Source organism: Oryzias latipes, chromosome 4 (genome assembly GCF_053564925.1).
Source record: "Oryzias latipes strain Hd-rR chromosome 4, Olatipes_Hd-rR_3.1".
NCBI classification, from domain to species: domain Eukaryota; kingdom Metazoa; phylum Chordata; class Actinopteri; order Beloniformes; family Adrianichthyidae; genus Oryzias; species Oryzias latipes.
This window is the reverse complement of record NC_136240.1, coordinates 36907396-36930801: the sequence shown is the minus strand read 5'-3', so window position 1 is coordinate 36930801 and position 23406 is coordinate 36907396.

The following is a 23406-nucleotide window of genomic DNA, read 5'->3' as shown; positions in this document are numbered from 1 at the left end:
CAGTGCAGCAGACGTGGCCAAGGGCCCGGGAAGTGATTTTCCAGGTCCGATTCGGCGTCCATGATGAGCAGCAGATTTCGTTGACAGCAAGAGCGAGAGGACAGCATCGTTTCAGCGGTTCAAGGTTTGGAAGCATCTATCCCCAACTTACAGCTTCTCTCTGGTTGGCGGCGGACTTCCAGAACACAAAGATGGCCGGAGGCTGGATGGGCATGCCGCCCAGTCCCAATGCTGCCTACCTGGGCATTGGAGGCCTGCACGACAATGGACAAGGGGCCGGCCCACGTCTGCGAAGGGATGAATGGACCACTCCGAGTGAGGCTCGACATGTGGCCAGAGACTTGTTGTCGACGGTTCTGTTCTGTTGGGGTGCCATCCGGGGAGAGGCTGGCCAGAGCGTGTAGCCGACTGAAGGGTTTTTGCCGTTGCTGGATCTGACCGAAGCGACGCAGCGAAGAGTAGATCAGAAGGGTCGTCGTCATGGAGCAGCTGCCGCATGTGCTTTCATCCGACGTAGGGACATTAGTGGAGGAGCTCGAGCCAGATGGTGGCCCCGCTGATGCCTGGCTGGCCCTGCAGTGCATCAACGTTGGACGAAAGGCCTCTGTGGAGCTGTCTGGTTGGGATGGACGTGGTGCCAGCTCGGTGGCAGATTGCCGGTCTGGATCGCACTACATCGTCAATCTCGCAGGAGGGGGATCTGCGAGATTGAGGATGTGCGGCAATCCGGATGGGGAATCCACCACGGAGGTGTCACCACATCGATCCCCACCAGACAGCTCAGCAAAAGCCCCTCATCTGACATTGAGGCTCTAGAGGGAAAGCCGGGAATCAGCAAGGTCTACCTCTGGGTCGTGCTCCTCCACCAACGTCCGTACGTCGGATGAAAGCACATACGGCAGCTGCTCCATGAGGACGACCCTTCTGAACTGCTCTTCGGTGCGTCACTCTGGTCGGATCCAGCAAGGGCAAAGGCCCTTCAGTCGGCTATACGCCCCCGCCAGCCTCTTCCCGGATGGCACCCCAACAGACCGGAATCGCCGACAACAAGTCTCTGGAGACACGTCAAGCCTCAGCCAGAGCGGTCCAGTCATCCGTTCGTAGAGGTTGGACCGCGCCTTGTCCATTGTCGTGCAGGCCTCCAAGGCCTGGGTAGGCGGCAGTGGGACCGGGCGGCATGCCCATCCAGCCTCCGCCCATCTCAGTGTTCTGGCAGTCCGCCGCCAACCAGAAAGGTGCTGCAAGTTGGGGATAGAGGCTTCCAGACGTTGAACCGCTGAAACGATGCCGTCCTTCCGCTGTTGCTGTCCACGAAATCTGCTGCACATCATGGAGGCCGAATCAGACACCGAAAAGTCACTACCCAGGCCCTTGGCCAGGTCTGCTGAACTGGGGGGGCACCCGATTCCACCCCCTCTTCCTTGGAGGATAACCGCACAACGGAGGACCCGAGCCTGAGTGAGTGGGAAAGGGAAAAGCTTCGATTTCCGACTCACCGCAGAAACCATTCTGTCCTCCCGCTCTTGCTGTCCACGTAGTCTGCTGCTCATCATAGACGGCGAATCGGATGCCAAAAAGTCACTTCCCAGGTCCCAGTCCAGGCTTGATGCACTGGCTGAATAGAATAGAGTAGATTAGAAACTCTGCTTCAGCGAAAAAAGTCATAACAAATTTTGGAAATATTTAGTGCAAAACAGACTAAAAATTTAGCCTTTTTTGCCCCAAATATGTTTAGGAAAACATTTAGTCAACTAAAGAGAAAGACAAAAACTTCGGCACAGCGGCCAAACCAAGAAATGGAGAACTTACAGGTTGAAGATCGTCCTGAAGTAGTGTAGAAGTTGACCCATTGAAGGAGCTGCACTTCCAAAACCGCCAAGCTCTGCCATCTTTCAGGTTCCTGATTGGACGCAGTGATACACCAGTAACCTCTGTGTTCTGTTCTTTGTGTGCTTGAGGTCCAGTTCATTTTCCTTAACAGGTGCCGGATTTCAGGCAAGGAATTCTGGGAAGTAAAGCAGAATTAGAATACAGCCACATTTAGGCATTTCAACGCAAATGAAATTTGCCAGCAAACGCGATGCAAATAAGGTTTTCAATGCAACCACTTTACAAATGACATCCGCAATTAAAATGCAACGAAAATGATATTCGCCCTGAACATGCATTAAACATTAAATTTGCACTGAAAATACATTGAAAAAAATTCATAATAAAAACGAATTGAATATGAAAATATAATGCGATGAAAAGGAAATTCACAATGAAAATGCGATGAAAAGGAAATTCGCTAAGAAATTGCATTGATAATGAAATTCGCAATCAAATTGCTCTCGTTTTTGAATAAAAAAGGAAACGCTCTCACCTTGGCTCCTCTGCTTGCTTCATTTCCCTGAAGGACCAGCATTGTGTCAAAACTAGGATTGCAGAGGACCAGCCACAAAAAAGGTGGAGAAGCAGACGTCTGGGGATGAGAAGGACAAAGACACTACATCAGGCTCATCCGTTCCGTTGTTAGGTTCATCCTCCAAGTTGGATCCGGGTACCCCCCCCAGTGCAGCAGACGTGGCCAAGGGCCCGGGAAGTGATTTTCCAGGTCCGATTCGGCGTCCATGATGAGCAGCAGATTTCGTTGACAGCAAGAGCGAGAGGACAGCATCGTTTCAGCGGTTCAAGGTTTGGAAGCATCTATCCCCAACTTACAGCTTCTCTCTGGTTGGCGGCGGACTTCCAGAACACAAAGATGGCCGGAGGCTGGATGGGCATGCCGCCCAGTCCCAATGCTGCCTACCTGGGCATTGGAGGCCTGCACGACAATGGACAAGGGGCCGGCCCACGTCTGCGAAGGGATGAATGGACCACTCCGAGTGAGGCTCGACATGTGGCCAGAGACTTGTTGTCGACGGTTCTGTTCTGTTGGGGTGCCATCCGGGGAGAGGCTGGCCAGAGCGTGTAGCCGACTGAAGGGTTTTTGCCGTTGCTGGATCTGACCGAAGCGACGCAGCGAAGAGTAGATCAGAAGGGTCGTCGTCATGGAGCAGCTGCCGCATGTGCTTTCATCCGACGTAGGGACATTAGTGGAGGAGCTCGAGCCAGATGGTGGCCCCGCTGATGCCTGGCTGGCCCTGCAGTGCATCAACGTTGGACGAAAGGCCTCTGTGGAGCTGTCTGGTTGGGATGGACGTGGTGCCAGCTCGGTGGCAGATTGCCGGTCTGGATCGCACTACATCGTCAATCTCGCAGGAGGGGGATCTGCGAGATTGAGGATGTGCGGCAATCCGGATGGGGAATCCACCACAGAGGTGTCACCACATCGATCCCCACCAGACAGCTCAGCAAAAGCCCCTCATCTGACATTGAGGCTCTAGAGGGAAAGCCGGGAATCAGCAAGGCCTACCTCTGGGTCGTGCTCCTCCACCAACGTCCGTACGTCGGATGAAAGCACATACGGCAGCTGCTCCATGAGGACGACCCTTCTGAACTGCTCTTCGGTGCGTCACTCTGGTCGGATCCAGCAAGGGCAAAGGCCCTTCAGTCGGCTATACGCCCCCGCCAGCCTCTTCCCGGATGGCACCCCAACAGACCGGAATCGCCGACAACAAGTCTCTGGAGACACGTCAAGCCTCAGCCAGAGCGGTCCAGTCATCCGTTCGTAGAGGTTGGACCGCGCCTTGTCCATTGTCGTGCAGGCCTCCAAGGCCTGGGTAGGCGGCAGTGGGACCGGGCGGCATGCCCATCCAGCCTCCGCCCATCTCAGTGTTCTGGCAGTCCGCCGCCAACCAGAAAGGTGCTGCAAGTTGGGGATAGAGGCTTCCAGACGTTGAACCGCTGAAACGATGCCGTCCTTCCGCTGTTGCTGTCCACGAAATCTGCTGCACATCATGGAGGCCGAATCAGACACCGAAAAGTCACTACCCAGGCCCTTGGCCAGGTCTGCTGAACTGGGGGGGCACCCGATTCCACCCCCTCTTCCTTGGAGGATAACCGCACAACGGAGGACCCGAGCCTGAGTGAGTGGGAAAGGGAAAAGCTTCGATTTCCGACTCACCGCAGAAACCATTCTGTCCTCCCGCTCTTGCTGTCCACGTAGTCTGCTGCTCATCATAGACGGCGAATCGGATGCCAAAAAGTCACTTCCCAGGTCCCAGTCCAGGCTTGATGCACTGGCTGAATAGAATAGAGTAGATTAGAAACTCTGCTTCAGCGAAAAAAGTCATAACAAATTTTGGAAATATTTAGTGCAAAACAGACTAAAAATTTAGCCTTTTTTGCCCCAAATATGTTTAGGAAAACATTTAGTCAACTAAAGAGAAAGACAAAAACTTCGGCACAGCGGCCAAACCAAGAAATGGAGAACTTACAGGTTGAAGATCGTCCTGAAGTAGTGTAGAAGTTGACCCATTGAAGGAGCTGCACTTCCAAAACCGCCAAGCTCTGCCATCTTTCAGGTTCCTGATTGGACGCAGTGATACACCAGTAACCTCTGTGTTCTGTTCTTTGTGTGCTTGAGGTCCAGTTCATTTTCCTTAACAGGTGCCGGATTTCAGGCAAGGAATTCTGGGAAGTAAAGCAGAATTAGAATACAGCCACATTTAGGCATTTCAACGCAAATGAAATTTGCCAGCAAACGCGATGCAAATAAGGTTTTCAATGCAACCACTTTACAAATGACATCCGCAATTAAAATGCAACGAAAATGATATTCGCCCTGAACATGCATTAAACATTAAATTTGCACTGAAAATACATTGAAAAAAATTCATAATAAAAACGAATTGAATATGAAAATATAATGCGATGAAAAGGAAATTCACAATGAAAATGCGATGAAAAGGAAATTCGCTAAGAAATTGCATTGATAATGAAATTCGCAATCAAATTGCTCTCGTTTTTGAATAAAAAAGGAAACGCTCTCACCTTGGCTCCTCTGCTTGCTTCATTTCCCTGAAGGACCAGCATTGTGTCAAAACTAGGATTGCAGAGGACCAGCCACAAAAAAGGTGGAGAAGCAGACGTCTGGGGATGAGAAGGACAAAGACACTACATCAGGCTCATCCGTTCCGTTGTTAGGTTCATCCTCCAAGTTGGATCCGGGTACCCCCCCCAGTGCAGCAGACGTGGCCAAGGGCCCGGGAAGTGATTTTCCAGGTCCGATTCGGCGTCCATGATGAGCAGCAGATTTCGTTGACAGCAAGAGCGAGAGGACAGCATCGTTTCAGCGGTTCAAGGTTTGGAAGCATCTATCCCCAACTTACAGCTTCTCTCTGGTTGGCGGCGGACTTCCAGAACACAAAGATGGCCGGAGGCTGGATGGGCATGCCGCCCAGTCCCAATGCTGCCTACCTGGGCATTGGAGGCCTGCACGACAATGGACAAGGGGCCGGCCCACGTCTGCGAAGGGATGAATGGACCACTCCGAGTGAGGCTCGACATGTGGCCAGAGACTTGTTGTCGACGGTTCTGTTCTGTTGGGGTGCCATCCGGGGAGAGGCTGGCCAGAGCGTGTAGCCGACTGAAGGGTTTTTGCCGTTGCTGGATCTGACCGAAGCGACGCAGCGAAGAGTAGATCAGAAGGGTCGTCGTCATGGAGCAGCTGCCGCATGTGCTTTCATCCGACGTAGGGACATTAGTGGAGGAGCTCGAGCCAGATGGTGGCCCCGCTGATGCCTGGCTGGCCCTGCAGTGCATCAACGTTGGACGAAAGGCCTCTGTGGAGCTGTCTGGTTGGGATGGACGTGGTGCCAGCTCGGTGGCAGATTGCCGGTCTGGATCGCACTACATCGTCAATCTCGCAGGAGGGGGATCTGCGAGATTGAGGATGTGCGGCAATCCGGATGGGGAATCCACCACGGAGGTGTCACCACATCGATCCCCACCAGACAGCTCAGCAAAAGCCCCTCATCTGACATTGAGGCTCTAGAGGGAAAGCCGGGAATCAGCAAGGCCTACCTCTGGGTCGTGCTCCTCCACCAACGTCCGTACGTCGGATGAAAGCACATACGGCAGCTGCTCCATGAGGACGACCCTTCTGAACTGCTCTTCGGTGCGTCACTCTGGTCGGATCCAGCAAGGGCAAAGGCCCTTCAGTCGGCTATACGCCCCCGCCAGCCTCTTCCCGGATGGCACCCCAACAGACCGGAATCGCCGACAACAAGTCTCTGGAGACACGTCAAGCCTCAGCCAGAGCGGTCCAGTCATCCGTTCGTAGAGGTTGGACCGCGCCTTGTCCATTGTCGTGCAGGCCTCCAAGGCCTGGGTAGGCGGCAGTGGGACCGGGCGGCATGCCCATCCAGCCTCCGCCCATCTCAGTGTTCTGGCAGTCCGCCGCCAACCAGAAAGGTGCTGCAAGTTGGGGATAGAGGCTTCCAGACGTTGAACCGCTGAAACGATGCCGTCCTTCCGCTGTTGCTGTCCACGAAATCTGCTGCACATCATGGAGGCCGAATCAGACACCGAAAAGTCACTACCCAGGCCCTTGGCCAGGTCTGCTGAACTGGGGGGGCACCCGATTCCACCCCCTCTTCCTTGGAGGATAACCGCACAACGGAGGACCCGAGCCTGAGTGAGTGGGAAAGGGAAAAGCTTCGATTTCCGACTCACCGCAGAAACCATTCTGTCCTCCCGCTCTTGCTGTCCACGTAGTCTGCTGCTCATCATAGACGGCGAATCGGATGCCAAAAAGTCACTTCCCAGGTCCCAGTCCAGGCTTGATGCACTGGCTGAATAGAATAGAGTAGATTAGAAACTCTGCTTCAGCGAAAAAAGTCATAACAAATTTTGGAAATATTTAGTGCAAAACAGACTAAAAATTTAGCCTTTTTTGCCCCAAATATGTTTAGGAAAACATTTAGTCAACTAAAGAGAAAGACAAAAACTTCGGCACAGCGGCCAAACCAAGAAATGGAGAACTTACAGGTTGAAGATCGTCCTGAAGTAGTGTAGAAGTTGACCCATTGAAGGAGCTGCACTTCCAAAACCGCCAAGCTCTGCCATCTTTCAGGTTCCTGATTGGACGCAGTGATACACCAGTAACCTCTGTGTTCTGTTCTTTGTGTGCTTGAGGTCCAGTTCATTTTCCTTAACAGGTGCCGGATTTCAGGCAAGGAATTCTGGGAAGTAAAGCAGAATTAGAATACAGCCACATTTAGGCATTTCAACGCAAATGAAATTTGCCAGCAAACGCGATGCAAATAAGGTTTTCAATGCAACCACTTTACAAATGACATCCGCAATTAAAATGCAACGAAAATGATATTCGCCCTGAACATGCATTAAACATTAAATTTGCACTGAAAATACATTGAAAAAAATTCATAATAAAAACGAATTGAATATGAAAATATAATGCGATGAAAAGGAAATTCACAATGAAAATGCGATGAAAAGGAAATTCGCTAAGAAATTGCATTGATAATGAAATTCGCAATCAAATTGCTCTCGTTTTTGAATAAAAAAGGAAACGCTCTCACCTTGGCTCCTCTGCTTGCTTCATTTCCCTGAAGGACCAGCATTGTGTCAAAACTAGGATTGCAGAGGACCAGCCACAAAAAAGGTGGAGAAGCAGACGTCTGGGGATGAGAAGGACAAAGACACTACATCAGGCTCATCCGTTCCGTTGTTAGGTTCATCCTCCAAGTTGGATCCGGGTACCCCCCCCAGTGCAGCAGACGTGGCCAAGGGCCCGGGAAGTGATTTTCCAGGTCCGATTCGGCGTCCATGATGAGCAGCAGATTTCGTTGACAGCAAGAGCGAGAGGACAGCATCGTTTCAGCGGTTCAAGGTTTGGAAGCATCTATCCCCAACTTACAGCTTCTCTCTGGTTGGCGGCGGACTTCCAGAACACAAAGATGGCCGGAGGCTGGATGGGCATGCCGCCCAGTCCCAATGCTGCCTACCTGGGCATTGGAGGCCTGCACGACAATGGACAAGGGGCCGGCCCACGTCTGCGAAGGGATGAATGGACCACTCCGAGTGAGGCTCGACATGTGGCCAGAGACTTGTTGTCGACGGTTCTGTTCTGTTGGGGTGCCATCCGGGGAGAGGCTGGCCAGAGCGTGTAGCCGACTGAAGGGTTTTTGCCGTTGCTGGATCTGACCGAAGCGACGCAGCGAAGAGTAGATCAGAAGGGTCGTCGTCATGGAGCAGCTGCCGCATGTGCTTTCATCCGACGTAGGGACATTAGTGGAGGAGCTCGAGCCAGATGGTGGCCCCGCTGATGCCTGGCTGGCCCTGCAGTGCATCAACGTTGGACGAAAGGCCTCTGTGGAGCTGTCTGGTTGGGATGGACGTGGTGCCAGCTCGGTGGCAGATTGCCGGTCTGGATCGCACTACATCGTCAATCTCGCAGGAGGGGGATCTGCGAGATTGAGGATGTGCGGCAATCCGGATGGGGAATCCACCACAGAGGTGTCACCACATCGATCCCCACCAGACAGCTCAGCAAAAGCCCCTCATCTGACATTGAGGCTCTAGAGGGAAAGCCGGGAATCAGCAAGGCCTACCTCTGGGTCGTGCTCCTCCACCAACGTCCGTACGTCGGATGAAAGCACATACGGCAGCTGCTCCATGAGGACGACCCTTCTGAACTGCTCTTCGGTGCGTCACTCTGGTCGGATCCAGCAAGGGCAAAGGCCCTTCAGTCGGCTATACGCCCCCGCCAGCCTCTTCCCGGATGGCACCCCAACAGACCGGAATCGCCGACAACAAGTCTCTGGAGACACGTCAAGCCTCAGCCAGAGCGGTCCAGTCATCCGTTCGTAGAGGTTGGACCGCGCCTTGTCCATTGTCGTGCAGGCCTCCAAGGCCTGGGTAGGCGGCAGTGGGACCGGGCGGCATGCCCATCCAGCCTCCGCCCATCTCAGTGTTCTGGCAGTCCGCCGCCAACCAGAAAGGTGCTGCAAGTTGGGGATAGAGGCTTCCAGACGTTGAACCGCTGAAACGATGCCGTCCTTCCGCTGTTGCTGTCCACGAAATCTGCTGCACATCATGGAGGCCGAATCAGACACCGAAAAGTCACTACCCAGGCCCTTGGCCAGGTCTGCTGAACTGGGGGGGCACCCGATTCCACCCCCTCTTCCTTGGAGGATAACCGCACAACGGAGGACCCGAGCCTGAGTGAGTGGGAAAGGGAAAAGCTTCGATTTCCGACTCACCGCAGAAACCATTCTGTCCTCCCGCTCTTGCTGTCCACGTAGTCTGCTGCTCATCATAGACGGCGAATCGGATGCCAAAAAGTCACTTCCCAGGTCCCAGTCCAGGCTTGATGCACTGGCTGAATAGAATAGAGTAGATTAGAAACTCTGCTTCAGCGAAAAAAGTCATAACAAATTTTGGAAATATTTAGTGCAAAACAGACTAAAAATTTAGCCTTTTTTGCCCCAAATATGTTTAGGAAAACATTTAGTCAACTAAAGAGAAAGACAAAAACTTCGGCACAGCGGCCAAACCAAGAAATGGAGAACTTACAGGTTGAAGATCGTCCTGAAGTAGTGTAGAAGTTGACCCATTGAAGGAGCTGCACTTCCAAAACCGCCAAGCTCTGCCATCTTTCAGGTTCCTGATTGGACGCAGTGATACACCAGTAACCTCTGTGTTCTGTTCTTTGTGTGCTTGAGGTCCAGTTCATTTTCCTTAACAGGTGCCGGATTTCAGGCAAGGAATTCTGGGAAGTAAAGCAGAATTAGAATACAGCCACATTTAGGCATTTCAACGCAAATGAAATTTGCCAGCAAACGCGATGCAAATAAGGTTTTCAATGCAACCACTTTACAAATGACATCCGCAATTAAAATGCAACGAAAATGATATTCGCCCTGAACATGCATTAAACATTAAATTTGCACTGAAAATACATTGAAAAAAATTCATAATAAAAACGAATTGAATATGAAAATATAATGCGATGAAAAGGAAATTCACAATGAAAATGCGATGAAAAGGAAATTCGCTAAGAAATTGCATTGATAATGAAATTCGCAATCAAATTGCTCTCGTTTTTGAATAAAAAAGGAAACGCTCTCACCTTGGCTCCTCTGCTTGCTTCATTTCCCTGAAGGACCAGCATTGTGTCAAAACTAGGATTGCAGAGGACCAGCCACAAAAAAGGTGGAGAAGCAGACGTCTGGGGATGAGAAGGACAAAGACACTACATCAGGCTCATCCGTTCCGTTGTTAGGTTCATCCTCCAAGTTGGATCCGGGTACCCCCCCCAGTGTAGCAGACGTGGCCAAGGGCCCGGGAAGTGATTTTCCAGGTCCGATTCGGCGTCCATGATGAGCAGCAGATTTCGTTGACAGCAAGAGCGAGAGGACAGCATCGTTTCAGCGGTTCAAGGTTTGGAAGCATCTATCCCCAACTTACAGCTTCTCTCTGGTTGGCGGCGGACTTCCAGAACACAAAGATGGCCGGAGGCTGGATGGGCATGCCGCCCAGTCCCAATGCTGCCTACCTGGGCATTGGAGGCCTGCACGACAATGGACAAGGGGCCGGCCCACGTCTGCGAAGGGATGAATGGACCACTCCGAGTGAGGCTCGACATGTGGCCAGAGACTTGTTGTCGACGGTTCTGTTCTGTTGGGGTGCCATCCGGGGAGAGGCTGGCCAGAGCGTGTAGCCGACTGAAGGGTTTTTGCCGTTGCTGGATCTGACCGAAGCGACGCAGCGAAGAGTAGATCAGAAGGGTCGTCGTCATGGAGCAGCTGCCGCATGTGCTTTCATCCGACGTAGGGACATTAGTGGAGGAGCTCGAGCCAGATGGTGGCCCCGCTGATGCCTGGCTGGCCCTGCAGTGCATCAACGTTGGACGAAAGGCCTCTGTGGAGCTGTCTGGTTGGGATGGACGTGGTGCCAGCTCGGTGGCAGATTGCCGGTCTGGATCGCACTACATCGTCAATCTCGCAGGAGGGGGATCTGCGAGATTGAGGATGTGCGGCAATCCGGATGGGGAATCCACCACGGAGGTGTCACCACATCGATCCCCACCAGACAGCTCAGCAAAAGCCCCTCATCTGACATTGAGGCTCTAGAGGGAAAGCCGGGAATCAGCAAGGCCTACCTCTGGGTCGTGCTCCTCCACCAACGTCCGTACGTCGGATGAAAGCACATACGGCAGCTGCTCCATGAGGACGACCCTTCTGAACTGCTCTTCGGTGCGTCACTCTGGTCGGATCCAGCAAGGGCAAAGGCCCTTCAGTCGGCTATACGCCCCCGCCAGCCTCTTCCCGGATGGCACCCCAACAGACCGGAATCGCCGACAACAAGTCTCTGGAGACACGTCAAGCCTCAGCCAGAGCGGTCCAGTCATCCGTTCGTAGAGGTTGGACCGCGCCTTGTCCATTGTCGTGCAGGCCTCCAAGGCCTGGGTAGGCGGCAGTGGGACCGGGCGGCATGCCCATCCAGCCTCCGCCCATCTCAGTGTTCTGGCAGTCCGCCGCCAACCAGAAAGGTGCTGCAAGTTGGGGAGAGAGGCTTCCAGACGTTGAACCGCTGAAACGATGCCGTCCTTCCGCTGTTGCTGTCCACGAAATCTGCTGCACATCATGGAGGCCGAATCAGACACCGAAAAGTCACTACCCAGGCCCTTGGCCAGGTCTGCTGAACTGGGGGGGCACCCGATTCCACCCCCTCTTCCTTGGAGGATAACCGCACAACGGAGGACCCGAGCCTGAGTGAGTGGGAAAGGGAAAAGCTTCGATTTCCGACTCACCGCAGAAACCATTCTGTCCTCCCGCTCTTGCTGTCCACGTAGTCTGCTGCTCATCATAGACGGCGAATCGGATGCCAAAAAGTCACTTCCCAGGTCCCAGTCCAGGCTTGATGCACTGGCTGAATAGAATAGAGTAGATTAGAAACTCTGCTTCAGCGAAAAAAGTCATAACAAATTTTGGAAATATTTAGTGCAAAACAGACTAAAAATTTAGCCTTTTTTGCCCCAAATATGTTTAGGAAAACATTTAGTCAACTAAAGAGAAAGACAAAAACTTCGGCACAGCGGCCAAACCAAGAAATGGAGAACTTACAGGTTGAAGATCGTCCTGAAGTAGTGTAGAAGTTGACCCATTGAAGGAGCTGCACTTCCAAAACCGCCAAGCTCTGCCATCTTTCAGGTTCCTGATTGGACGCAGTGATACACCAGTAACCTCTGTGTTCTGTTCTTTGTGTGCTTGAGGTCCAGTTCATTTTCCTTAACAGGTGCCGGATTTCAGGCAAGGAATTCTGGGAAGTAAAGCAGAATTAGAATACAGCCACATTTAGGCATTTCAACGCAAATGAAATTTGCCAGCAAACGCGATGCAAATAAGGTTTTCAATGCAACCACTTTACAAATGACATCCGCAATTAAAATGCAACGAAAATGATATTCGCCCTGAACATGCATTAAACATTAAATTTGCACTGAAAATACATTGAAAAAAATTCATAATAAAAACGAATTGAATATGAAAATATAATGCGATGAAAAGGAAATTCACAATGAAAATGCGATGAAAAGGAAATTCGCTAAGAAATTGCATTGATAATGAAATTCGCAATCAAATTGCTCTCGTTTTTGAATAAAAAAGGAAACGCTCTCACCTTGGCTCCTCTGCTTGCTTCATTTCCCTGAAGGACCAGCATTGTGTCAAAACTAGGATTGCAGAGGACCAGCCACAAAAAAGGTGGAGAAGCAGACGTCTGGGGATGAGAAGGACAAAGACACTACATCAGGCTCATCCGTTCCGTTGTTAGGTTCATCCTCCAAGTTGGATCCGGGTACCCCCCCCAGTGTAGCAGACGTGGCCAAGGGCCCGGGAAGTGATTTTCCAGGTCCGATTCGGCGTCCATGATGAGCAGCAGATTTCGTTGACAGCAAGAGCGAGAGGACAGCATCGTTTCAGCGGTTCAAGGTTTGGAAGCATCTATCCCCAACTTACAGCTTCTCTCTGGTTGGCGGCGGACTTCCAGAACACAAAGATGGCCGGAGGCTGGATGGGCATGCCGCCCAGTCCCAATGCTGCCTACCTGGGCATTGGAGGCCTGCACGACAATGGACAAGGGGCCGGCCCACGTCTGCGAAGGGATGAATGGACCACTCCGAGTGAGGCTCGACATGTGGCCAGAGACTTGTTGTCGACGGTTCTGTTCTGTTGGGGTGCCATCCGGGGAGAGGCTGGCCAGAGCGTGTAGCCGACTGAAGGGTTTTTGCCGTTGCTGGATCTGACCGAAGCGACGCAGCGAAGAGTAGATCAGAAGGGTCGTCGTCATGGAGCAGCTGCCGCATGTGCTTTCATCCGACGTAGGGACATTAGTGGAGGAGCTCGAGCCAGATGGTGGCCCCGCTGATGCCTGGCTGGCCCTGCAGTGCATCAACGTTGGACGAAAGGCCTCTGTGGAGCTGTCTGGTTGGGATGGACGTGGTGCCAGCTCGGTGGCAGATTGCCGGTCTGGATCGCACTACATCGTCAATCTCGCAGGAGGGGGATCTGCGAGATTGAGGATGTGCGGCAATCCGGATGGGGAATCCACCACGGAGGTGTCACCACATCGATCCCCACCAGACAGCTCAGCAAAAGCCCCTCATCTGACATTGAGGCTCTAGAGGGAAAGCCGGGAATCAGCAAGGCCTACCTCTGGGTCGTGCTCCTCCACCAACGTCCGTACGTCGGATGAAAGCACATACGGCAGCTGCTCCATGAGGACGACCCTTCTGAACTGCTCTTCGGTGCGTCACTCTGGTCGGATCCAGCAAGGGCAAAGGCCCTTCAGTCGGCTATACGCCCCCGCCAGCCTCTTCCCGGATGGCACCCCAACAGACCGGAATCGCCGACAACAAGTCTCTGGAGACACGTCAAGCCTCAGCCAGAGCGGTCCAGTCATCCGTTCGTAGAGGTTGGACCGCGCCTTGTCCATTGTCGTGCAGGCCTCCAAGGCCTGGGTAGGCGGCAGTGGGACCGGGCGGCATGCCCATCCAGCCTCCGCCCATCTCAGTGTTCTGGCAGTCCGCCGCCAACCAGAAAGGTGCTGCAAGTTGGGGAGAGAGGCTTCCAGACGTTGAACCGCTGAAACGATGCCGTCCTTCCGCTGTTGCTGTCCACGAAATCTGCTGCACATCATGGAGGCCGAATCAGACACCGAAAAGTCACTACCCAGGCCCTTGGCCAGGTCTGCTGAACTGGGGGGGCACCCGATTCCACCCCCTCTTCCTTGGAGGATAACCGCACAACGGAGGACCCGAGCCTGAGTGAGTGGGAAAGGGAAAAGCTTCGATTTCCGACTCACCGCAGAAACCATTCTGTCCTCCCGCTCTTGCTGTCCACGTAGTCTGCTGCTCATCATAGACGGCGAATCGGATGCCAAAAAGTCACTTCCCAGGTCCCAGTCCAGGCTTGATGCACTGGCTGAATAGAATAGAGTAGATTAGAAACTCTGCTTCAGCGAAAAAAGTCATAACAAATTTTGGAAATATTTAGTGCAAAACAGACTAAAAATTTAGCCTTTTTTGCCCCAAATATGTTTAGGAAAACATTTAGTCAACTAAAGAGAAAGACAAAAACTTCGGCACAGCGGCCAAACCAAGAAATGGAGAACTTACAGGTTGAAGATCGTCCTGAAGTAGTGTAGAAGTTGACCCATTGAAGGAGCTGCACTTCCAAAACCGCCAAGCTCTGCCATCTTTCAGGTTCCTGATTGGACGCAGTGATACACCAGTAACCTCTGTGTTCTGTTCTTTGTGTGCTTGAGGTCCAGTTCATTTTCCTTAACAGGTGCCGGATTTCAGGCAAGGAATTCTGGGAAGTAAAGCAGAATTAGAATACAGCCACATTTAGGCATTTCAACGCAAATGAAATTTGCCAGCAAACGCGATGCAAATAAGGTTTTCAATGCAACCACTTTACAAATGACATCCGCAATTAAAATGCAACGAAAATGATATTCGCCCTGAACATGCATTAAACATTAAATTTGCACTGAAAATACATTGAAAAAAATTCATAATAAAAACGAATTGAATATGAAAATATAATGCGATGAAAAGGAAATTCACAATGAAAATGCGATGAAAAGGAAATTCGCTAAGAAATTGCATTGATAATGAAATTCGCAATCAAATTGCTCTCGTTTTTGAATAAAAAAGGAAACGCTCTCACCTTGGCTCCTCTGCTTGCTTCATTTCCCTGAAGGACCAGCATTGTGTCAAAACTAGGATTGCAGAGGACCAGCCACAAAAAAGGTGGAGAAGCAGACGTCTGGGGATGAGAAGGACAAAGACACTACATCAGGCTCAGCCGTTCCGTTGTTAGGTTCATCCTCCAAGTTGGATCCGGGTACCCCCCCCAGTGCAGCAGACGTGGCCAAGGGCCCGGGAAGTGATTTTCCAGGTCCGATTCGGCGTCCATGATGAGCAGCAGATTTCGTTGACAGCAAGAGCGAGAGGACAGCATCGTTTCAGCGGTTCAAGGTTTGGAAGCATCTATCCCCAACTTACAGCTTCTCTCTGGTTGGCGGCGGACTTCCAGAACACAAAGATGGCCGGAGGCTGGATGGGCATGCCGCCCAGTCCCAATGCTGCCTACCTGGGCATTGGAGGCCTGCACGACAATGGACAAGGGGCCGGCCCACGTCTGCGAAGGGATGAATGGACCACTCCGAGTGAGGCTCGACATGTGGCCAGAGACTTGTTGTCGACGGTTCTGTTCTGTTGGGGTGCCATCCGGGGAGAGGCTGGCCAGAGCGTGTAGCCGACTGAAGGGTTTTTGCCGTTGCTGGATCTGACCGAAGCGACGCAGCGAAGAGTAGATCAGAAGGGTCGTCCTCATGGAGCAGCTGCCGCATGTGCTTTCATCCGACGTAGGGACATTAGTGGAGGAGCTCGAGCCAGATGGTGGCCCCGCTGATGCCTGGCTGGCCCTGCAGTGCATCAACGTTGGACGAAAGGCCTCTGTGGAGCTGTCTGGTTGGGATGGACGTGGTGCCAGCTCGGTGGCAGATTGCCGGTCTGGATCGCACTACATCGTCAATCTCGCAGGAGGGGGATCTGCGAGATTGAGGATGTGCGGCAATCCGGATGGGGAATCCACCACGGAGGTGTCACCACATCGATCCCCACCAGACAGCTCAGCAAAAGCCCCTCATCTGACATTGAGGCTCTAGAGGGAAAGCCGGGAATCAGCAAGGCCTACCTCTGGGTCGTGCTCCTCCACCAACGTCCGTACGTCGGATGAAAGCACATACGGCAGCTGCTCCATGAGGACGACCCTTCTGAACTGCTCTTCGGTGCGTCACTCTGGTCGGATCCAGCAAGGGCAAAGGCCCTTCAGTCGGCTATACGCCCCCGCCAGCCTCTTCCCGGATGGCACCCCAACAGACCGGAATCGCCGACAACAAGTCTCTGGAGACACGTCAAGCCTCAGCCAGAGCGGTCCAGTCATCCGTTCGTAGAGGTTGGACCGCGCCTTGTCCATTGTCGTGCAGGCCTCCAAGGCCTGGGTAGGCGGCAGTGGGACCGGGCGGCATGCCCATCCAGCCTCCGCCCATCTCAGTGTTCTGGCAGTCCGCCGCCAACCAGAAAGGTGCTGCAAGTTGGGGAGAGAGGCTTCCAGACGTTGAACCGCTGAAACGATGCCGTCCTTCCGCTGTTGCTGTCCACGAAATCTGCTGCACATCATGGAGGCCGAATCAGACACCGAAAAGTCACTACCCAGGCCCTTGGCCAGGTCTGCTGAACTGGGGGGGCACCCGATTCCACCCCCTCTTCCTTGGAGGATAACCGCACAACGGAGGACCCGAGCCTGAGTGAGTGGGAAAGGGAAAAGCTTCGATTTCCGACTCACCGCAGAAACCATTCTGTCCTCCCGCTCTTGCTGTCCACGTAGTCTGCTGCTCATCATAGACGGCGAATCGGATGCCAAAAAGTCACTTCCCAGGTCCCAGTCCAGGCTTGATGCACTGGCTGAATAGAATAGAGTAGATTAGAAACTCTGCTTCAGCGAAAAAAGTCATAACAAATTTTGGAAATATTTAGTGCAAAACAGACTAAAAATTTAGCCTTTTTTGCCCCAAATATGTTTAGGAAAACATTTAGTCAACTAAAGAGAAAGACAAAAACTTCGGCACAGCGGCCAAACCAAGAAATGGAGAACTTACAGGTTGAAGATCGTCCTGAAGTAGTGTAGAAGTTGACCCATTGAAGGAGCTGCACTTCCAAAACCGCCAAGCTCTGCCATCTTTCGGGTTCCTGATTGGACGCAGTGATACACCAGTAACCTCTGTGTTCTGTTCTTTGTGTGCTTGAGGTCCAGTTCATTTTCCTTAACAGGTGCCGGATTTCAGGCAAGGAATTCTGGGAAGTAAAGCAGAATTAGAATACAGCCACATTTAGGCATTTCAACGCAAATGAAATTTGCCAGCAAACGCGATGCAAATAAGGTTTTCAATGCAACCACTTTACAAATGACATCCGCAATTAAAATGCAACGAAAATGATATTCGCCCTGAACATGCATTAAACATTAAATTTGCACTGAAAATACATTGAAAAAAATTCATAATAAAAACGAATTGAATATGAAAATATAATGCGATGAAAAGGATATTCACAATGAAAATGCGATGAAAAGGAAATTCGCTAAGAAATTGCATTGATAATGAAATTCGCAATCAAATTGCTCTCGTTTTTGAATAAAAAAGGAAACGCTCTCACCTTGGCTCCTCTGCTTGCTTCATTTCCCTGAAGGACCAGCATTGTGTCAAAACTAGGATTGCAGAGGACCAGCCACAAAAAAGGTGGAGAAGCAGACGTCTGGGGATGAGAAGGACAAAGACACTACATCAGGCTCATCCGTTCCGTTGTTAGGTTCATCCTCCAAGTTGGATCCGGGTACCCCCCCCAGTGCAGCAGACGTGGCCAAGGGCCCGGGAAGTGATTTTCCAGGTCCGATTCGGCGTCCATGATGAGCAGCAGATTTCGTTGACAGCAAGAGCGAGAGGACAGCATCGTTTCAGCGGTTCAAGGTTTGGAAGCATCTATCCCCAACTTACAGCTTCTCTCTGGTTGGCGGCGGACTTCCAGAACACAAAGATGGCCGGAGGCTGGATGGGCATGCCGCCCAGTCCCAATGCTGCCTACCTGGGCATTGGAGGCCTGCACGACAATGGACAAGGGGCCGGCCCACGTCTGCGAAGGGATGAATGGACCACTCCGAGTGAGGCTCGACATGTGGCCAGAGACTTGTTGTCGACGGTTCTGTTCTGTTGGGGTGCCATCCGGGGAGAGGCTGGCCAGAGCGTGTAGCCGACTGAAGGGTTTTTGCCGTTGCTGGATCTGACCGAAGCGACGCAGCGAAGAGTAGATCAGAAGGGTCGTCGTCATGGAGCAGCTGCCGCATGTGCTTTCATCCGACGTAGGGACATTAGTGGAGGAGCTCGAGCCAGATGGTGGCCCCGCTGATGCCTGGCTGGCCCTGCAGTGCATCAACGTTGGACGAAAGGCCTCTGTGGAGCTGTCTGGTTGGGATGGACGTGGTGCCAGCTCGGTGGCAGATTGCCGGTCTGGATCGCACTACATCGTCAATCTCGCAGGAGGGGGATCTGCGAGATTGAGGATGTGCGGCAATCCGGATGGGGAATCCACCACGGAGGTGTCACCACATCGATCCCCACCAGACAGCTCAGCAAAAGCCCCTCATCTGACATTGAGGCTCTAGAGGGAAAGCCGGGAATCAGCAAGGCCTACCTCTGGGTCGTGCTCCTCCACCAACGTCCGTACGTCGGATGAAAGCACATACGGCAGCTGCTCCATGAGGACGACCCTTCTGAACTGCTCTTCGGTGCGTCACTCTGGTCGGATCCAGCAAGGGCAAAGGCCCTTCAGTCGGCTATACGCCCCCGCCAGCCTCTTCCCGGATGGCACCCCAACAGACCGGAATCGCCGACAACAAGTCTCTGGAGACACGTCAAGCCTCAGCCAGAGCGGTCCAGTCATCCGTTCGTAGAGGTTGGACCGCGCCTTGTCCATTGTCGTGCAGGCCTCCAAGGCCTGGGTAGGCGGCAGTGGGACCGGGCGGCATGCCCATCCAGCCTCCGCCCATCTCAGTGTTCTGGCAGTCCGCCGCCAACCAGAAAGGTGCTGCAAGTTGGGGATAGAGGCTTCCAGACGTTGAACCGCTGAAACGATGCCGTCCTTCCGCTGTTGCTGTCCACGAAATCTGCTGCACATCATGGAGGCCGAATCAGACACCGAAAAGTCACTACCCAGGCCCTTGGCCAGGTCTGCTGAACTGGGGGGGCACCCGATTCCACCCCCTCTTCCTTGGAGGATAACCGCACAACGGAGGACCCGAGCCTGAGTGAGTGGGAAAGGGAAAAGCTTCGATTTCCGACTCACCGCAGAAACCATTCTGTCCTCCCGCTCTTGCTGTCCACGTAGTCTGCTGCTCATCATAGACGGCGAATCGGATGCCAAAAAGTCACTTCCCAGGTCCCAGTCCAGGCTTGATGCACTGGCTGAATAGAATAGAGTAGATTAGAAACTCTGCTTCAGCGAAAAAAGTCATAACAAATTTTGGAAATATTTAGTGCAAAACAGACTAAAAATTTAGCCTTTTTTGCCCCAAATATGTTTAGGAAAACATTTAGTCAACTAAAGAGAAAGACAAAAACTTCGGCACAGCGGCCAAACCAAGAAATGGAGAACTTACAGGTTGAAGATCGTCCTGAAGTAGTGTAGAAGTTGACCCATTGAAGGAGCTGCACTTCCAAAACCGCCAAGCTCTGCCATCTTTCAGGTTCCTGATTGGACGCAGTGATACACCAGTAACCTCTGTGTTCTGTTCTTTGTGTGCTTGAGGTCCAGTTCATTTTCCTTAACAGGTGCCGGATTTCAGGCAAGGAATTCTGGGAAGTAAAGCAGAATTAGAATACAGCCACATTTAGGCATTTCAACGCAAATGAAATTTGCCAGCAAACGCGATGCAAATAAGGTTTTCAATGCAACCACTTTACAAATGACATCCGCAATTAAAATGCAACGAAAATGATATTCGCCCTGAACATGCATTAAACATTAAATTTGCACTGAAAATACATTGAAAAAAATTCATAATAAAAACGAATTGAATATGAAAATATAATGCGATGAAAAGGAAATTCACAATGAAAATGCGATGAAAAGGAAATTCGCTAAGAAATTGCATTGATAATGAAATTCGCAATCAAATTGCTCTCGTTTTTGAATAAAAAAGGAAACGCTCTCACCTTGGCTCCTCTGCTTGCTTCATTTCCCTGAAGGACCAGCATTGTGTCAAAACTAGGATTGCAGAGGACCAGCCACAAAAAAGGTGGAGAAGCAGACGTCTGGGGATGAGAAGGACAAAGACACTACATCAGGCTCATCCGTTCCGTTGTTAGGTTCATCCTCCAAGTTGGATCCGGGTACCCCCCCCAGTGCAGCAGACGTGGCCAAGGGCCCGGGAAGTGATTTTCCAGGTCCGATTCGGCGTCCATGATGAGCAGCAGATTTCGTTGACAGCAAGAGCGAGAGGACAGCATCGTTTCAGCGGTTCAAGGTTTGGAAGCATCTATCCCCAACTTACAGCTTCTCTCTGGTTGGCGGCGGACTTCCAGAACACAAAGATGGCCGGAGGCTGGATGGGCATGCCGCCCAGTCCCAATGCTGCCTACCTGGGCATTGGAGGCCTGCACGACAATGGACAAGGGGCCGGCCCACGTCTGCGAAGGGATGAATGGACCACTCCGAGTGAGGCTCGACATGTGGCCAGAGACTTGTTGTCGACGGTTCTGTTCTGTTGGGGTGCCATCCGGGGAGAGGCTGGCCAGAGCGTGTAGCCGACTGAAGGGTTTTTGCCGTTGCTGGATCTGACCGAAGCGACGCAGCGAAGAGTAGATCAGAAGGGTCGTCGTCATGGAGCAGCTGCCGCATGTGCTTTCATCCGACGTAGGGACATTAGTGGAGGAGCTCGAGCCAGATGGTGGCCCCGCTGATGCCTGGCTGGCCCTGCAGTGCATCAACGTTGGACGAAAGGCCTCTGTGGAGCTGTCTGGTTGGGATGGACGTGGTGCCAGCTCGGTGGCAGATTGCCGGTCTGGATCGCACTACATCGTCAATCTCGCAGGAGGGGGATCTGCGAGATTGAGGATGTGCGGCAATCCGGATGGGGAATCCACCACGGAGGTGTCACCACATCGATCCCCACCAGACAGCTCAGCAAAAGCCCCTCATCTGACATTGAGGCTCTAGAGGGAAAGCCGGGAATCAGCAAGGCCTACCTCTGGGTCGTGCTCCTCCACCAACGTCCGTACGTCGGATGAAAGCACATACGGCAGCTGCTCCATGAGGACGACCCTTCTGAACTGCTCTTCGGTGCGTCATTCTGGTCGGATCCAGCAAGGGCAAAGGCCCTTCAGTCGGCTATACGCCCCCGCCAGCCTCTTCCCGGATGGCACCCCAACAGACCGGAATCGCCGACAACAAGTCTCTGGAGACACGTCAAGCCTCAGCCAGAGCGGTCCAGTCATCCGTTCGTAGAGGTTGGACCGCGCCTTGTCCATTGTCGTGCAGGCCTCCAAGGCCTGGGTAGGCGGCAGTGGGACCGGGCGGCATGCCCATCCAGCCTCCGCCCATCTCAGTGTTCTGGCAGTCCGCCGCCAACCAGAAAGGTGCTGCAAGTTGGGGAGAGAGGCTTCCAGACGTTGAACCGCTGAAACGATGCCGTCCTTCCGCTGTTGCTGTCCACGAAATCTGCTGCACATCATGGAGGCCGAATCAGACACCGAAAAGTCACTACCCAGGCCCTTGGCCAGGTCTGCTGAACTGGGGGGGCACCCGATTCCACCCCCTCTTCCTTGGAGGATAACCGCACAACGGAGGACCCGAGCCTGAGTGAGTGGGAAAGGGAAAAGCTTCGATTTCCGACTCACCGCAGAAACCATTCTGTCCTCCCGCTCTTGCTGTCCACGTAGTCTGCTGCTCATCATAGACGGCGAATCGGATGCCAAAAAGTCACTTCCCAGGTCCCAGTCCAGGCTTGATGCACTGGCTGAATAGAATAGAGTAGATTAGAAACTCTGCTTCAGCGAAAAAAGTCATAACAAATTTTGGAAATATTTAGTGCAAAACAGACTAAAAATTTAGCCTTTTTTGCCCCAAATATGTTTAGGAAAACATTTAGTCAACTAAAGAGAAAGACAAAAACTTCGGCACAGCGGCCAAACCAAGAAATGGAGAACTTACAGGTTGAAGATCGTCCTGAAGTAGTGTAGAAGTTGACCCATTGAAGGAGCTGCACTTCCAAAACCGCCAAGCTCTGCCATCTTTCGGGTTCCTGATTGGACGCAGTGATACACCAGTAACCTCTGTGTTCTGTTCTTTGTGTGCTTGAGGTCCAGTTCATTTTCCTTAACAGGTGCCGGATTTCAGGCAAGGAATTCTGGGAAGTAAAGCAGAATTAGAATACAGCCACATTTAGGCATTTCAACGCAAATGAAATTTGCCAGCAAACGCGATGCAAATAAGGTTTTCAATGCAACCACTTTACAAATGACATCCGCAATTAAAATGCAACGAAAATGATATTCGCCCTGAACATGCATTAAACATTAAATTTGCACTGAAAATACATTGAAAAAAATTCATAATAAAAACGAATTGAATATGAAAATATAATGCGATGAAAAGGAAATTCACAATGAAAATGCGATGAAAAGGAAATTCGCTAAGAAATTGCATTGATAATGAAATTCGCAATCAAATTGCTCTCGTTTTTGAATAAAAAAGGAAACGCTCTCACCTTGGCTCCTCTGCTTGCTTCATTTCCCTGAAGGACCAGCATTGTGTCAAAACTAGGATTGCAGAGGACCAGCCACAAAAAAGGTGGAGAAGCAGACGTCTGGGGATGAGAAGGACAAAGACACTACATCAGGCTCATCCGTTCCGTTGTTAGGTTCATCCTCCAAGTTGGATCCGGGTACCCCCCCCAGTGCAGCAGACGTGGCCAAGGGCCCGGGAAGTGATTTTCCAGGTCCGATTCGGCGTCCATGATGAGCAGCAGATTTCGTTGACAGCAAGAGCGAGAGGACAGCATCGTTTCAGCGGTTCAAGGTTTGGAAGCATCTATCCCCAACTTACAGCTTCTCTCTGGTTGGCGGCGGACTTCCAGAACACAAAGATGGCCGGAGGCTGGATGGGCATGCCGCCCAGTCCCAATGCTGCCTACCTGGGCATTGGAGGCCTGCACGACAATGGACAAGGGGCCGGCCCACGTCTGCGAAGGGATGAATGGACCACTCCGAGTGAGGCTCGACATGTGGCCAGAGACTTGTTGTCGACGGTTCTGTTCTGTTGGGGTGCCATCCGGGGAGAGGCTGGCCAGAGCGTGTAGCCGACTGAAGGGTTTTTGCCGTTGCTGGATCTGA